Here is a 19,035-nt window from a genome sequence, read left to right on the forward strand (position 1 = left end):
AGATGTATTGCAAACCATGCTATGTAGTTATTATCGGAGTTTTCACAGAACCACATGGGACAGACCTATTGATGTGACGCCTCTAAATTCTCTACAGGTCTGGAAAACGATCTATAGAGGAAATGCAAAACTAGAAATTGGCATGAAATATTTTGCAAAAGGCGACCACGTAAGACTGTCAAAAACAAAAGGTGCTTTTCAAAAGGGGTACGAAGAGACATTGAATGATGACATATTTATAACAACAGTTGTGTTAAACAGGGAACAGAAGCCTGTTTACAAGATATAGGACTACGACGGAGAAGCCATGGAAGTTTCTTTTTACCCCGAAGAACTATTAAAAATCAATCCTGACACTGACAAGTTCTACCATATTGAAAAAGTTTTAGAAGTAAAAGGAAGGGGTCGAAGCAAAAAATATGTGGTGAAATGGAAAGGCTGGCCTGAGAAAATTAACAGTTGGGTGCTGGCCAGCGAGGTACAAATTATCTAAGGCTGTGCACGAGAACCAACATGGACTATGAGGGGTTCTACATTACAGTACCTAGCAACGCCTCTGTGGAAATATTTCTCAAAACACCAGTTCTAATTTTACAGTATGTTAAGCAAGACCTCTGGATCTACAAGGCCCTTGAGAAGTGAGTTTGGTGGAAATACAATACTCACATATGTGTGACGATATAAAAGACCAATTTGACATCTTGATTATGTATGGTTTACCGAATGAAACATTTGTAGAACAGAGAGGTTATTACTCGAGCGTGGAAGCTTTAACAGAAAGTATGAACAAAGACATCGCCGATCGCTATGATAAGCAGCTCCTATTAATCAGTTATAACCCAATCAGACATAGAACTATAATGAGAAATACGGGCTCACCAGCGTTCATCTGAGCAGATGATGAATTAGTGATAATTTTGGGGTAAGAACCTAACGGTTTTACTAGTAGTGCAAGCTTGCCCTCTGACATCATAGGTAGTTTATCTTTACATACACATCGTGGAGCATCAGTTAGTAGAGGAACATTTTATCAGTGATCTAGATACAATACATCTACTCTATCTCCAAACACAGAGAGCAGAATATATTACTGTTTAGTGGAGCAACATGTTTGGAAGTCAGATATACCGCATGTTTGACAGTCAGGCATAGAATACAAGAGACACATTGGGCTGACAATTATGTAATGCAAGAGATGCAGGAATCAGTATGCTGCAACAGTAGCCCATTAAATGGTTACTCAAGCTGTTCTGCAACACGTTCCAGGATTGCAAAGTAGGCAGGAACACGGGGAAGGTGGTACAAAGAACCACGCTACAACCTACCTATCAAAAAGTGTCTGTGAAGGCAAAGATAATGGATGTCCAAGTATGCGTATTCACCCCATTATGGAAAAGTCCTCTATGGATACAGGGTGAAAGCTGCTACTGTATGCCTGGGAGTTTAGCTTTCACTGCAGTGCACACCCAAGTGTCAGAGCCGGAAATGGCACAGCTAGGACCCTAGTTAGTGGGAGACGAAGACAAGCGAGGTGTTGCTGTCTCTGTCTATGGCGGTAGGGCCTAGCCTGATAGCGTACACAGCAGTATGTTGCAGACCAAATCAAGGTCAAATGCCAAGTGGTTGTTGGCCCATGCTAGCAGTGGCCTGGATGATGGCTGAGGCCAGAGGCAGTTCCCCTCTTTTACGGAGGGGGGCCAGTGCCAGAGTAATAACTGATCAGCGGGGTTTACCTCAGACTTAGACGGAATGGGGAGGCAGATGTCTTCAAGAAAATGAGTCAACGGTTGAGAAGGGGATTCTGCTTTTACAACAATCTCCTGATCAAAAGCTGTGATGTTGGCACAGAGGCACATCAGCGGTATATGCCCCACACGGACCTGAAAATAAGCGTTGTGACTACGGCAGAAGTAGCACAAGCTGTGTGACTCATAAGGCTAGGCCACTTGCCCTAAACGCTTAGATAGAAATTTAACGTATATAGGTAACTGCTTACTACTATAAAATGTAGAACTGAAATTGATCAATACTGCGAATGAGTTTACATTTATTAAGTTATAGAATTCTGCGGCCATAATAAATTCCACCTTTTTTCGGATAACTTGTCAAGCGTCGATATATGTCATGTAAGGTGTGGCATGAGAGTGCTTAGGTGCCACATGACCAGGATGTGGGCAAATCAGCGACAGACACTATCCTGAAGAACAAAAGTTATTATACAGATTCCTTCTTTCCAGTATCAGTATTTATTATTCAGGATAGTGTCTGTCTGTTGTTGATTGCCCAGCCATGGTGTTTTCCTACTCAGGGTGCATAGTGCTGCCTTGCAATCTGCTGAACGATTTTAATGCTTTGCCAGTCTCTTATGAATCTAAGTCAGTCACAAGGCTGCTGTGATGAGACTTAAAACCCAATCCAGACAGCACCATAACAGATGTAAATGTAGCATAAACAGCATTAGCGTAGATAAAAGGAAGGAGATTTTAAAACAACAGATAAGAAGGGGTAATAAGGCATACACCTTTTATACAAAAAGTTTATTTATAAGTACTAAAACATATAAACAATCTAAAAAGGAGAGATTTACAACTCATATTACAGTATAAAAAAATAAAGGTATAAAAAGGAAGGAGGGACAAGTTGATATTTTGAGACCACACTGCCATTAATATTTCTGGCAAACTTTAAAATTAATTTACAAGGGAATGTACAAAGAGCCACCGTAAACAAATGTTCTTGTGCCTGAAATTATACAGCAGAGCCTAGTACAGGACTGTGAGCAAAACCAAACACACACTGTGCAAACAACCCTAGATGGTTTGAGAATAGCTGAAAAAATCTGATTTTCCTGTGTAGTTAGGCTGAGATTCAAAAGAAATAGGCTCTTTATTTTTGAGCAAACTTTTCTGAGCCCCTAAATTTAGGCTCCTAATTTCAAGCATCTAAAAATTGGACAGGGCAAAGAGTATGATCAAGTACAGGGAACAAAGGTTAGGCAACTGGTGCCGATTTCCAGCACTGGGATCCTAAAGTTTGGAACATGAATAGGAAGTCTAAATGCAGGCACCTAATATTAGGCAATCTATTTTCAGCCCAAAAGGTAAGCGCCTAAGTTCAACTGAAAATAGATACTAGATTTTTTGAATATCAGGAACCACGGGGTACCTGCCTCTTGTAGTGTATTTGTGGTCTTTTTCTTTCTGCCATTATGCAGGTACCTTAGGGTTTGTCCAATGCGTGCTTGAGATCTGCAACTGTTTTGTGCTTCCTATCACATATACCTGTTGGAAGCTTTTTCCATCACCCCCTCCATTGACCCTGGTACAAAATAAGTACCTGAATATATGTAAACTGCTTTGAATGTAGTTGCAAAAACCTCAGAAAAGCGGTATATCAAGTCCCATTTCCCTTTCCCTCAATGATAAAAATATTTCTTTGAGCTTCTCTCCCTTTAGTTTCATGAAGACCCCGTGTCCCTGAACTTTTCATTTTATGGAAAACCTTAAATGTTATGCTGCTTCGGCCTATAGGTTTATCAAGTACAGAATACTATCTCTAAGGGTGGTCTTTTCTTGTGGCTTGGAAGTTCCCCACAAAGCAGGAAAATCTTCCATACCACTCACTCCCAGAAGTAAGACGTGGCGACATCTGTCAGCCTGGCTAATGTTTTTTGCTTTCTTTATAGACCTGTTTCCAAAAAAACTATTCATACCTTTTAAAACTCAGCTATACTATTAGCCTTGATGCAATCACCAACAACTAATTACACAACTTAATTGTAGCAGACTGAAAAAAAGAAGGTTCCTTAAATTGTAAATCTACTAATTAATTTCACATAGTTTCCCCTAGTTTAAGTAAATAATAGTCTCTTACTAACTTATTCCATGCCACACAGTTTTATAATCCTCTATCCAGGGCTTAATTTGTAGGGGAATGGCCTGGAACATAGTTCCACCACTTATTTTCAGACTCCAGTGCAGCAGGGGCATTCTGCTCTATCCCCTCCCTTCCAAGCAGCCTGCAGGAAAGAGGAAGGGAGGTGGTGAGCCTGGAGCAGAGCAGAGAACAGTCACTACTCCATAATCCAGCCCCTCTTCTCCTGTTGCTCCTGGCCCACCCAAGCCTCTCTCCGCTCCACAATTTCACTTCTTTTTTTTATCTATAAATTAGGCCCTGCCTCTTATCACCTCATCTCTTCTCAAAATTGAAGAGCCCTAATGTACGCATTTAGCCTTTCTCCAAAAGAGAGCTCTTCCATCCATGCAATTTTTGTTGTTCTCTGCACTGCTTCAGATTCTGCTATATCATTTTTGACATGTGATGACCAGAACTGCACACAATACTCTACACAATAGATCTATACAGAAGCATGACTATATTTACAGTTTTGTTTTCTATTTCTTTCCAAACCATTCCTAACATTGTTCACTGGCTACCATTACAAAACAGGGCTAAATTTAAACACTCTGATCATCAAGGCCCTTAAAAGAAATGGCCCAAAGTACCTGAAGACAAGATCCCCTCTATGCACCTCCAAGGTTGCTATGGTCCTCCCAAGGAGTATCCCTAATGATAACCTCTATAAATGATATAATATGATGTGACACCTGCCAATAAACCACATTTGGAGTAGCCCCCATACTTTGGAATACACTCCCTAAAAGATTTTGCCTCTCTACTTCAGAAAGTGAAAGCCTGGATTTTCTCCCAAGCTTTTAAAAGAAGCAACTAGTCACACACATGATGAACAAGAATATCCGCTCCTATTCTATCTAAGATCATTTTCATGCACTTTTCTTAACTCCACATGCAATTTTTACTTAAATTAGCCACCCTTATCTTCTAACTCCTGGTACTCTAGCTTACCTGTCTTTATGTACCACCTCTACTTACCACCTATGCTAATAAGATGTTTTAATGTAGTGCTCTTCAATGCAAGGCCCAAGGGACAATGGTGGCCCTCAGAGACCTGTGGAGCTGTCCGCACTGCCCTCCTTTTTACTTTTTGCTGCTGATTACAGACCTCTGGCTTATCGACGAACACTGCCATGTTTCTAATGCTCAGCCTCTCTCTCTTTTTCCCTCCCTTCCAACCCATGGTTCAGCATTGCTCACGCTAGCCCTCCCTCCTAGACTAGAGTATTTCTCCCTATTTTACTTGTCCAGTCCGGTCTTTCCCTTTCCCTCTGTGTCCTCCAGTCCCTCCCACTTTCCGAGGCCGGCATCCCTCATTACCTGCCTGCCTACCTCCCATCTAACAGTCTTAAAAACTTGTTCGTCTTCCCAGCAGTGATTCTGCCAGGCTACCTCCGGCTTGCTCAAGGGCCTTCCTTATGTGTGTCCCCCCCACAGAAAGTTCAGCAGAGGGAAGATCCCTGGGGGAAGCCTGGCTGAATCACTGCAGCAAATCTGTAAGACCGTCAAGTGGGTGGGAAGCAGGGTGGCAGGAATTCTGGACCTGCAAAGTAGAGAGGATAAGCAGTATAAAATGTTTTGTACATTTTTGGGATCTTACCGGGTATTTGTGACCTGGATTGGCCACTGTTGGAAACAGGATGCTGGGCTCGATGGACCTTTGGTCTTTCCAAGTATGGCAATACTTTTGTACTTACGTACTTATGAAATGGATGGTGGGGATAAAGAAAGATCAAACCAGACTGGGAAGAAGTGAGGGGGAGAGTTGTTGGATAGGGACAGAGCACAGACACAGGGACGCAGAAGGGCACTGCTGGACACAGAGGATGGGATAGGAAGGGAGGGAAAAGATGGTGCAAATGTGGATGGAAGGGAAGGGAGGGAAAAGATGGTGCAAATGTGGATGGAAGGGAAGAGAGGGAAAAGATGGTGCAAATGTGGATGGAAGAGAGGTGAAGGGAAGAGAGGGAAAATATGGTGCAAATGTGAATGGAAGAGAGGTGAAGGGAAGAGAGGGAAAATATGGTGCAAATGTGAATGGAAGAGAGGTGAAGGGAAGAGAGGGAAAAGGTGGTGTGCATGTAGATGGAGGAGAAGAGGAAGGGAAAAGATGGTGCACCTGAATGCAGAGAAGAGAGAGGGAGAAGATGCTGCTCACGAACAGCTAAGAGGGGAAGAGATGGAAAAGTAGAGAGATTTGAAATGGAAACAGAAAAATGGAAGAAACCTGAATGTGAAAAATCAGTGCCAAAGATTGATATAGGGCAGGTACAAAGAAGGAGAGAAAAGAAATAGCAAATGGACAGGAAGCCTTGGAAACAGAGTTAAGAGCACAGTCAGAGGGAAATGCAAGCGGAGACTGAGAAAAAGATGATCAGGGAAAAAAAATACCACCAGACAACAAAGGTAGGGAAAATAATTTTATTTTCAATTTAGTGATTGAATTTATTTCAGTTTTGAAAATTTACATAAGAATAGACCAATGATCCATCTAGCACAGTATCCTGTTTCTAACAATGGCCAATCCAGGTCATAAATACCTAGCAGAAACCCAAATAATAGAAACATTCTATGCTATCAACCCCAGGGCAAGCAGCAGCTTCCCCATGTCTGACTCAATAGCAGACTATGGATTTTTTCTCCAGCAACTTGCCCAAACCTTTTTTAACCCAGATACACTAACTAACTTCTATTACAACATTCTTTGGCAATGAGTTCCAGAGCTTCACTATTCGATGAGTGAAAAAATATTTCCTCTTTTTTGTTTTAAAAGTATTTCCATATGAGTTCATTGAGTGTCCCCTAATCATTGTACTTTTTGAAACAGTAAATAAAAAATCGATTTGCTTTTACCCTTTCTATTCCATTCAGAATTTTGCAAACCTCAATCATATCAGTCGTCTCTTTTCCAAGCTGAAGAGCCCTAACCTCTCTAGCTTTTCTTTGAATCAGTTTCTAATTTCACTATATCTTGTTTGAGATATGGCAACCAGAATTGAACGCAATACTAAAGGTGAGATCACACCATGGAGTGAGACAGAGGCATTATAGTATTCTTGGTTTTATTTACCAATACTTTCCTAATAATTCCAAGCATCCTTTTTGTTTTTTTGGCCTCCGCACACTGGGTAGAAGGTTTCAACATATTGCCTACAATGATACATAGATCTTTTTCTTGAGTGCTGACTCCCAAGGTGAACCTAGCATTAGGTAACTATGATTTGGATTATTCTTCCTAATGTGCATCACTTTGCACTTGTCTACATTAAATTTCAACTGCCAATTGGATGCCTAGTCTTCCAACTTCCTAAGGTCTTTCTGCAATTTTTCACAGTCTGCATGTGTGTGTTTTTTTAACAACTTTAAATAGTTTTGTGTCATCTGCAAATTTAATCACCTCACTTCTCATTTCGATTTCCAGATCATTTATAAAATGTATTAAATAGCACCAGTCCCAGTAGAGTTCCCTGCAGCACTCCACTATTCCCCTCCATTGAGAAAAATGGCCATCTAAACCTACCCTCTGTTTTCTGCTTTAAGAACAAGAACAAAAAAAAACACATTTTTCCTTTTTCCAGAGGTAAAATTTTAGAAGAAAAGCTAGTACCCTCTATGATGCCTCCATTGACTCCTTCAGCTGTGGTCATTGCACTGTATGTCAGTATTCACTACAAATTACCGCATTCACTGATTCTCAAAGCAAGAAGATTTTTAAGTTATCACACACCTCTCTAATTGTAATACCATCCAAGTTATCTATGTGGTTCTATACCCTTGTAACCTGATATACAAGGGTATATAATAGGTAAAACTAAACGCATGATTAAACACGTATGATTGAACATGAAAGAAACATTAACAGACATTATACTACTCCACTAGTGCAACACTGGATGAAGACGAGCATTAAGTCTCAGACTTGCATTTTTTTGTATTAAAAGTAATTTATTCCAGACCTAGAGGAGGTGATATATTTCATATGTTATTACAAAATGAACAGCGTTTGATTTTTGAGCTGAATACTATTCAACCCCATGGGTTAAATAAAAAAATTAAATACAGGCACTTTAACATTTTAATTTTTGCATAAGTATGATCTTATATTCTGGTTTGTCATTTGTTTCCATTTGATTTATATACTTTGTATGCATTATTCCTACTCATTCTTATATCTGTTGATTTGATTATGCAAAGAGAGAGCAATAGCACCTCTATGTGCTCTGTTCAGCTGATCAATATACATTTTTACTAATTTCCCATTTATCACATTTTTTTTGGAAGAGTTTGCTACATTTTTCTTCTTGACACCCATAGTGCTGATATGCACCTAACGTAAATTTACATTTTACCGCATGCATCATTATTATTCATTCAGCTCTTACGTCATTTTTCGCTCCTTTTTTCACTTAAGGACTGCTCTGGCTCAGTATCAGCTATCTGAATGATTTTCTTAGTGAGACGATATACACCTCATGGTTCTCATATAAGTATTTACTTTCTCTATTGTACTCACAGCAGTATGCTGTATTTTTTTAAGCTTCTGGGTCCTTCAAATGGATTTTAATTTTATGACATATTTGTTTATGTTTATTAAACATAGATTGTTGAAACACTACCTGTCATTGTTTTACAAGTTATTGTGTACACTGCTTTACCAGCAGCACCATTCATTTTAGTGATCACACATTTTTTTTTCTGTTTTTTTGCTGTAATTCTTTATCAGCAGTATGATAGACACATCATTACATGCTGTGTAACAGTGCTTATTTTTACCTCTTTTATAAATTATAATATGCCATTTTAGCAGTGTTTACATTTTTTCTCTTGTCACCAGTAGTGCTGGTATGCACCTTACGTAAATTTAGATTCAACCACACTTGAAGCGTCATTATTATTCATTTAACTCATACATTATTTTTCAAGACTTTTTTCATTTAAATCATTTAAAGACCACTCTGGATCAGCATCAGCTGTTTCAACATTTTTTAGTGAGACAATCTAAACTTTAAGATTCTCATGCACGTATTTATTTTCTTTACTGTACCCAAAGCATGTTGTAATTTTTTAAGCTTATGGGTCCTTTAAATTAATTTCATGACATGTTTATGTCCATTAAACACAGATTGTTTAAACACTGTCAGTCAGTGTCCTACAAGACATGGCGCACACTGCTTCACCGACAGCACAAATTATTTTAGCAATCTAAATTTGACAATTTTAAGTATTGGTTCTTTCATGGCACTTACTGGTTATATTGTGTTTAAGATAATATGTGGATTAAGCCTTCCTTAGTTTTTAATATTGGTTTCTAAATAGTTTGAGAGCTGTATATAAAGACAGTTGTTCATATACAATTCATGGTTACATCTTATGATTAAATTTTCTATCGCCCGCAGTGTCACTGTTAAAGGAACATTAAAATGCACAGGCTCAATTTGCAAGGCGTTTTTCTAAATGACAGTTTTATAAATATATCAATACATTAATTTTGTTCATGTCTTATTTTTTCATGTCTTGTTTATAGCCAAATTTAAACTCGCTGAGACCTATTTAGGTTGCTTACCAAGATTGACTACTTATAGGAGCAGCTTTTGATGCTTTATATTAACCCATCTGTCAATTTAACACAAGGTATGGACGTTATGCTGAACAAAGCACATTTTCTTTAGATAGAGCATTTGTGTGTTATCTGGATGGTTTTTAATGTATAGCATTGTCTTCCAAGACTGTTTAAGAGGGCTGTATGTAACACCATCTATATTGTATACCCAGCAGCATGTTTATATTATTTTATTTTTACATATTTTTATTGTCGAGTCCAATATTTTATACATGGTCACTATACCATTTGTCAAGTGTTTTTAGTTATTTTCATTTATTTATTCTGAATTTACATATTTATCGCTTGTATTTTTATTTTAGAACATTTACCCCAGAAGCAGGCACATGCTGTGTCGAAACACAGCTATGTCGGGTTTTCTCTAGATGTTGAATAAAGAATCATCTGGCTCCTATCTATATTAACTGACTCCACTTTTTGTGTATCAAGTTAAAATGATAATCATTGTCCATATGCTTAGCATTGTTTTCACCCTATGAGCCATATAATATGAATATTGTTACTGAGAGTTTTATTTTAATAAAGGCTCTATATGATTAGGATTTTTATCTTGTTGAAGCTATACATTTTGAGCAGTAATAATGATATTCATGAGATTTTTTTACATGTTGACTGGATATTGCAGTACATGCACTGAATCTGTGAATGTACTGTGGAAACCTATATGGTAAAGTTTGCATTCTTATTATTATTTTTATATACTCTATGATGATCTTTCTTTTACATTTATTGATTTTATGATATTTATTGTTTGTAGACCCCTGACAAAGGCTTTTCCAAAACTTGGCCAGGTTAGATCCTGATTCCATTAAAGTTGACATTTGAATAAACTCTTGCAGTGTTTGTCCTTCTTTGGATCGCTGCTGTTGTTTGGTTGCCTAATTATTCAAAAGGCCACATGTCAAATAGTAACAGTCACCCTCCAGCAATTAAAAATTCTTTTTTCAAATTCTTTATGTTGCTTCCCTACAATTTCTGCCTGATAGCGAAGCATTCGTGCTTAGAACAGTCGCACAAATTGCACCACACAAAACAGCAATAGATTGCTTCATACTGTTCGTGACATTGCCATTTTGGATCATAACGAAACCAGTAAGAATACATCTAAGACGCTGTGTGGCATTAGTGTGACCATGGTTTCTCTGAAGCATTTGATGGGGGGGGGGGGGGGAATGGATGCAGTTTAATGATTTTTTTAATTTACTTTAAATGCTATAAGCATTTTCAAAATTCTGCAGCAATATGCAGTGGTCTTAATATATTTTGATTCAGAAACTCCAAATGTCACTCAACAGAAAATCCAATATAAAGCCAACACAATACCATTTTAAAACAGAGATTGAAAAGCAGCAGATAAAACATGTACCTACAAAAACATACTCGGCTAAAAATGCAAATATATCATGTCACGACAAAAAAAAAAACATCCAAATCAGATAGCTGCAAGTCTGTGTGAGCTGATATAATCAGTTGTACTATGCACAGAAGTTATCTAGTACCTTTAGTACCCTACTTTATTAAGCATAAAAAATTCAGCAAGCTCGCACATTTTAAAAAATCAGCTTTATATAGCAACAAACCAAGGTTGCTAGGCTTACAGTTACTAATTACTTCCTTCCACACAATGAAATCATAAAAATGGCACAAGTCTCATGCCCAAGTATCAGTGCATGTGCACTCTAGGCCTGTAAAATTAATGTTCTTTGCTCTTACTTATTTCCTGCACTTTTCCACTTATTTCCACTGTGATATTAAATGAGCTTTACCTGAATTTTCTTCTATCCAGTGGGTCAGAATCAGAACGATACTCAGGTTCCAAAGTTCTTTGTATCAGAATCCTAAAACATAATAGAGAAAAAATACTTATTACAACAAAGAAGTTGGGTTTTTTTTTTAAACTAACAAATTCATGTGTGTCAGAGCTAGGATGTAAAAAAAAGAACAGCAGAAATCACCATGAGATGTAATTTTACTTGGCATCTCCAGTCCATCAAAAATGAATGGGTGTGGAAGTGTTAGTGTATTAGCATTAACACACAGCTAAATATGGGAGAACTTAGTGCCTCCTAAATAGGAGGTGGTAAGTGCTCCTGTGTTCATTTTTTTTTTTTCAGGTAACTTGTACTAATATGAACATTAGTACATGACCTGAACAAAAAATTATTGAAAAATGCCTAAAATAGTGCCACATTAGAAATGGGATCAGCACGCGGAAAGGACCCATTTTTTAATGCGCTACTCCATATTCTAACATAGCTTTGTTAAAGGGCCCCTAAGGAAGGAAAAGAAAACCTATTTGGCCCATCCAGTCTGCTCAGTTGATCTGTCCCCACTGATACGGGATACCTCCCAGCCATCGAGTGACTACCTACAAACTTCTTCCCCAGTCAAGGAGATTCATAAGCACATAAGTAATGCCACACTGGGAAAAGACCAAGGGTCCATCAAGCCCAGCATCTTGTCCACGACAGCGGCCAATCCAGGCCAAGGGCACCTGGTGAGCTTCCCAAACGTACAAACATTCTATACATGTTATTCCTGGAACTGTGGATTTTTCCCAAGTCCATTTAGTAGTGGTTTATGGACTTGTTCTTTAGGAAACCGTCTAACCCCTTTTTAAACTCTGCTAAGCTAACCGCCTTCACCACGTTCTCCAGCAACGAATTCCACAGTTTAATTATGCGTTGGGTGAAGAAAAATTTTCTCCGATTTGTTTTAAATTTACTACACTGTAGTTTCATTGCATGCCCCCTAGTCCTAGTATTTTTGGAAAGCGTGAACAGACGCTTCACATCCACCTGCTCCACTCCACTCATTATTTTATATACCTCTATCATGTCTCCCCTCAGTCGTCTCTTCTCCAAGCTGAAAACCCCTAGCCTCCTTAGTCTTTCTTCATAGGGAAGTCGTCCCATCCCTGCTATCATTTAGTCGCCCTTCGCTGCACCTTTTCCAATTCTACTATATCTTTCTTGAGATGCGGCGACCAGAAGTGAACACAATACTCAAGGTGCAGTCGCATAATGGAGCGATACAAGCTCAATTCTCTTGTTCCTTGAGTTGGCAGGAGTTATTACATAAACACTGCTCTACCAGGTCAGACCAAAGGTCCACCAGGTCACACCAAGGTCCATCAAACTTGGTATTCCATTTCCAACATTGGCTAATCCACATTAAAAGTACCTGGCAGGAATTGGCTTCTGCCATTATAATTAGCTCTATATAAATCTGGTGGCCCCTCTTGGCAGTACCAGCATGAGAACCCATGCACGTGAGGTACACTGCTCTGAAAACCTCTTGAATTGTGAGAACTCTAATGTAAGTCATCGTTCCAAGCTATATCAGATTACATTATTCATATGTGAGGACTACTATGCTGTTATCCTTGAAATACACCTGCGGCAGCACATAAATTTACTTTGAAGTATTCAAACCTGTCTACTATGTGAGACTACAGTTTCAGAGAAGAAAGATCCAGGGGAGCTTTCAGCCATGGCAGAGGGAAAGCTGAATCACATAGCTACCCATTTGAGTCCTGAGTTGCAATGACCCACTGAAATGCATAAAAAGAATCACATCCTTCTCAAGAAATATCCATCTAGAAAAAGAGTGACATGTTTCCTAAGAGAAAAAAAATAGTTTTTCTGCTCTCAGGTCAGAGGTCTGAGTGAGCTATTGAATTTTTTTCCAACTTCCCCAAAATTCTACTGAGGTGTCAGATGAGAAAACCAACTTTCTTCCCTTGAAGAGAATTTAACTATACAACAAATTCTGGGCGATTCAATATGGTTACTGTGGAGGTAGAGACAGAACATCCAAAGGAGTCAGTGCTTGCATATATGTGCTATCCTGTTCTGGAAAGCTCTTGAATTCTGAGAACTTCAAAATGTGTCAGTCTTGGGCTCCAGTATTAGGATGGCACCTGTAAGTGGAGGTTTTACTATTTTGCTTGATATCAGAGAGTAACATTCTACATACAAACTGTGGTTTGCTGGAGCCAGCTTGCACTGGCTCACGAGAGCCGGTTGTTAGTTTTTCTTTAATTTTGCAAGCCGGTTGTTGCACCAGATCAGCTGGTGCAGGAGTGGTCCTCCTATGTGTGCTCCTGCCCATGCAATCTCCACTCTCCATACAGAAAGTGACTGCCATAAGTTTCAGTGGCAGTTTCACGGTAGCCATTTTCAGTACGGAGAGTGGAGGCTGCATTGCAGGAGTGTAGGAGAATCGCTCCTGCCCCAGCAGACCACTGGACCATCAGAGCTGTGGAAGGTAGGCCCAGGGAGCGTGAGGGGTTTTGGGTTTGATAACCATGCTGCCTGCTGCGCATGGGAGAGAAGAGGACAAGCTGTGTGGATGAAAGGGAGAGAAGGGGGACAAGCTACAGTGGATGAGAGGAAGAGAAGGGGTCAACTCTATGTGGATGAGAGGGAGAGACAGAAGACAAGCTGGGTGAATGAGAAGAGAAGGGGTCAAGCTGTGTGTGGATGATGAGAGAGGGGTTCAACTATATGTGGATGAGAGAAAAAGAAGGGGGACAAGCTGCACATGGATGAGAGGGAGAGAAGGGCAAGGAGAGGGAGACATGTTGTACATGGAGGGAAGGGAAAAGAGAGAAATGCAGTATTATAGAAGGGGATGGAGAGAAGAGGGGTACATGTTGCTCATGGATGGGAGGGAAAGGAAATGGGAATATGCTGCTCATGGTTGTTTGCTTTTTTAGAAATATATTGCTCATGGATGTTTGCTTTTTTGGACATATATATCTTTTCTAACTTTGTATTTAGTGGAGTATGGAAGAAAATGTATTTGTTACTTTTACCAGTATTTTCACTGAATATGGAATCTGGCTTTCATGGGGAGTCTTCAGTTTTTGTCTGCATGTTTTGTGGCCCCCTATTTATCATCAATTGAGGGTCTGTCCATGTTCTGCATGTGCGACTGAGGTGAAAGATTCTCCTGGCATGTAGTGTCTGTGTAGGAATCTGTAACAGTCCAGTTTGTTACAGTTTCCCAATAGTGGGTATATTGGTGTAACGAAATAGTAAATTTTCCAGCATAAGAATTATAAGAGTATTTCATGAAGTGTATTTCTCTAGTTTGGCCAGAAGCTGGTGCATGTTTATGTTTAAAGCTGTTGCAGAGAAATGACTGTTCCTTATTTAGTTCACAGAGAGAAGAAGTAACATGTAGTGATGTGGCCAGCTACTTTTAAAACTTGTTGTTCTGGGCTCTGATTGTCCCAGGAGCTCAAATTCAGCTAAGCTGTACTGGCAGACAGGGAGAAGAGAGAGAAAGATCTCTTTGCTGAGGTCCCATGAAGAGACCCTATGAACAGTTAAATTTGATAGCCTGAACTCCCCAGGTACTATTTAGTTTTATAATTGATTCATATTCAGTTACTTGTTACTGTTTGCACCTTTTCAATTCATTGTTCTAATTTTTCATGGCAAAAAAACATTTTTAGTTTATTGCCTCTGCTTGTGGTTTGTGTGTTGGGTCTGTGGGTGCTTTCTAGGAACTGTGGGACCACTGGGAGCATGGCCCCAGTAACCTAGAAATCACTGAGGAATATCTTGAGAGTGGGAGATTTGCCCAGAGGTGGTTGGGACCCAGTCGGTGGGAGGAGGGTGCTAGTGTAGAGTGCAAGTGACAAATACAGGCGGACCAGAGTTGTGCTGGGGATAGACCCTCTAAGTGGCCACAGGGTTAGCCCCAGGCGGGTGGCTAGGCATTCCGTGACAATTGGTATATAGGGTGAGAAATAGTCTGACAGTAAATCATGTGTCAGATTTAATGTTAATAAATTGTGAAAAGAATTAGCAGATTGGAATGAATAGCAAACATCTTGGATGAATAGCGATCATATCCCCTTGTTTATTAAGTCATGCTAGCGCTGGCGGTGCACTAATGGTGATATAGCCCATTCACTTTGAATGGGCTCTCGGAATTGCTACACGACTTAATAAATAGGGGAGAATAGGTTGGCTACAGATAAAAGAGTGCGGTGAAAATCAATTGGCCATTTGGAATTTACAGTACAGAATATAAATGTCTTAATATTATTTGTGAATTGGTTGCCCTTCATTTTAGAGCAATAACCTGTGTAGGAGGGTAGCACTCTGATGTGTTCAAATTTTTAACAAGGAAGGATGCAACTTAGATACCTCTGTGGCTTCAGAGAACTCCAAGCTTCCAAGTCAGCCACCCATGATAAGCCTGTGCTAGTCCTTGAGTTTCAAGAAGGACAGGCAGCAGCATTCCACCCCCCCCCCCCAAGTCTTGCTGACAAAAAGAAGCAATGCAGAGAGGTACTAACACCTCATAAAAAATGCAACAGCATAAACATATCTTAAGTGACCATGAAAAATTACCCACAACACCCAAAAGGATAAAAGCACTCGCTTCTGAATCCAAGATAGTTGTATCATGGCCTCATTGCGATTTGCCACCTTAAAACATCAATCACAGGAGATCCCAGTGTAAGGACTGTCAGTGACTAGACTGAACTCAAAACTGCAGTCTCTGCAAAGTCTCAGGGTGCCTAAACTTATACACTATGGAGCACTTACATGCCTACCTCTTTCTTTTTGACCTGTGACAAATGGCAACAACCCTGCTCTCTGCACAGTAGTAACTCATAGACTGACTGCTGGGAAGTATCATGCAAAATATTTATGCCTTCTACTAATTATACATCCTTCACTGGTGTTCTAATTACTCACACATACACAGACAAGCTGCAGAAAACAGTGTTTAATTAGAGAGGTTTCCATTCCAGAAAATTACAACTCCATTCTTATCAAAATGATTCAATTAACATTAAGTTTGTTCTTCATTGGCTTTACTAAACCAGTATGTATCCTCTTACAATGAAACCAAGACCACCACCACTGTTGGAAATGATTCATATGATTTAAATATCAATGTGTACTAAGAGATAACACCATAATTCAATTTAAAATGCTTTCATTGTGATCACTTTATTGAGATCAGTGCTAAACAAGATTACTTCATTCTTCACTCGACACCCCCAACAAGAACACTGGTGTTGCCGGATATATTACGATGAAAGAGTCTAATTTGGGATTTCTCTTAGCAATTCAGTTGAAGAAAAGGAGTTCTGGATTAAAGGAGGGGGGGTCCCTACCATAATGCCAATGTCTCTGTTTTGGGTATCATGGGTGTCAAGTAAAGATTGAATTGTTCAGCACTGAGATTTTTTGTTTTTAATTTGGTGATGGATTATCGCAATATTTACCTTATATTGTTATACGCTTATTAAAACTTGTAAGAGCAGATTGAAGAATGCAAGTTGAAGGTCAGATCTTGCAATAGGATGTCCCACAAGAAGCCCTATGAGCTCAATTGAATACCTCACCTTCTGATACGCTTCCATTAAAATTTAAAACCTTACACATTTGAAGACAGACTTTGCACACGAGTTAGATAATATGTTTGAAGAAATTTTACTTTTTGCTACTGATCTTTTTTGTGTTTTACACTGATGAAGTGTGAGCTGTAGTTTGTTCTCTTATGTTTTTTTGTGTCAAACTATAACAGCATCAGCAGGCAAACACAGAGATATTCCACAGGTTAAAGTGTCCCTTTTCAAAATCCTAAAGAAAGATGTCAAACTGGTGCTTAAGTTATCTTGCAGTTCAGAGCTGCACATCACTAACTTTTTTAATCAACTGGAAATTTGCATTCATTAAATCCTAGCTGTTGCACAGCTTGTGTTGCTTTCCTTAATCCATTCCTTCTGTTTTCTCTCAGCTTTTTGTTTCCCTTCTAATACAGATTAAACAGTGCTGCAAAGAAGCAGAATGTATGTCACTAAAGAAAGTTGAGGGGTAAACAAAAATAATGCCCCAAATGAAATACAAATTATAGCACAGGAAAGGTAATCTTCAGAACAGTTTATAAATTAACCAAAAGCATTTAAGGCTTATAGGCTACATAAATAGTTCACTATGAATTATTTTAATCTACACTGTCATACAGATTGTTTTCATTTGCTACAAAGATTCCTTTTTCTAAGAAACAGGAAGATGGCATGTGATGCTTCAAGCTCCATGAAGCATTTATCCGTTACACTCCAGCCCCCCTTTTCAGCCTAACTTTTCAGCTAATTCTAAAAACATTATCGTGTAGCACTCAGCTACACAATGAGTTTTAAAGAAAGTTTTCAAATGTTATATATTTAAATGGACATGTCAGTATAACGTACCCCTTAAAAAAACCCAACTGGCTGTTTTACACCTGACTGATACAGACTGAGAAGAATGAATTGCTGCTGCCATTTAAAGTTTTTTCCATCCTAAGGTCAATCCACTTCAAATTAAGCTAATAGCTAGCATATCACATCATCATGGACAGCCCTGGTTATGCTTCACTGCCTCTACAGTTTCGCAATCCAGTTTTTCTTCATAACCTATAACAGCAAGTGAAATCAAGATTAGCTCAAACTATCCATTACCCTACTTTACAGAACACCCATATCTGAAAAACATTCACCCCCCCCCCCCCCCCCCCCACCCCTTATTCTTAACCTACCAGTGGCTCTCCTGCTCTTTTGAACTTCAGCTTGAACTGGAAGGATTTTTTTTTTTTAATCTCATTGTAACAGTCCTCAACCAGGGCCACCTGCCACTGCTTTCATCATATTACCAGAGTTTGGCCAATAGATGTTTCTGTTGTGTGACAGCTGGAATTCCCTCCCCTGTTAGGGCATAAGTCATTTTTTTCAACAAGCCATCTCTTCTATTCTTTCTTTGATTTTTGGAGTGTGCTTACAAGGAAAGGCCTAAATGGTGGGGGGAGGGGGGTAATGTCAATAGATAGGTATCACAACAAAATACCGCAGTTTAATTTAACTGTGTACTGCTTTTGACACTGTTGATCACAGCCTACTCCTTGGCACACTGTCATCACTTGGATTTCAGAACTCTGTTCTTTCTTGGTTTTCTTCTTATCTCTCTCAGCGTACTTTTAGTGTATACTCTGGTGGATCCTCCTCTTCCTCTATCCCGCTCTCAGTGGGTGTACCCTCAAGGATCTGTCCTAGGACCTCTCCTTATCTCCAACTGTACTTCCTCCCTTGGTGCTCTGATCTCAGGCCCCGGTTTTCAATATCACCTTTTCGCTGATGACTCCCAGATCTACCTCTCCACACCAGAAATCTCGGCAGAAATCCAGGCTAAGATATCTGCCTGCCTGTCATTGTGCCTGGATGTCTCACTGCCACCTGAAGCTCAATATGTCCAAAACTGAGCTCCTTATCTTCCCACCTAAACCAACCTCTCCCCTTCCCCCACTCTCTATTTCTGTCGACAACACGCTCATTCTTCCTGTCTCATCTGCTCGTAACCTTGGAGTCATCTTCGACTCCTCCCTCTCCTTTTCGGCACATATTCAACAGATTGCTAAAACCTGTCGTTTCTTCCTCTATAATATCGCCAAAATTCGCCCTCTCCTTTCTGAGCACGCTACCAGAACTCTCA

General features: G+C 39.5%; 1 protein-coding gene across 4 annotated transcripts in view; it reads right to left on the minus strand.

Annotated features, from left to right (window-relative positions):
* The window catches only part of INPP4A (inositol polyphosphate-4-phosphatase type I A), a 349,368-nt gene that overhangs the window by 239,399 nt on the left and 90,934 nt on the right, over positions 1-19,035 (minus strand). For all 4 annotated transcript variants that reach the window (XM_030201389.1, XM_030201388.1, XM_030201387.1 and 1 more), the window contains exon 2: positions 11,302-11,373. The gene's annotated coding sequence lies outside the window, so the exon portion shown is untranslated. The remainder of the gene's footprint in view (positions 1-11,301; positions 11,374-19,035) is intronic.

Source organism: Microcaecilia unicolor, chromosome 4, assembly GCF_901765095.1.
Source record: "Microcaecilia unicolor chromosome 4, aMicUni1.1, whole genome shotgun sequence".
Taxonomy (NCBI): Eukaryota; Metazoa; Chordata; class Amphibia; order Gymnophiona; family Siphonopidae; genus Microcaecilia; species Microcaecilia unicolor.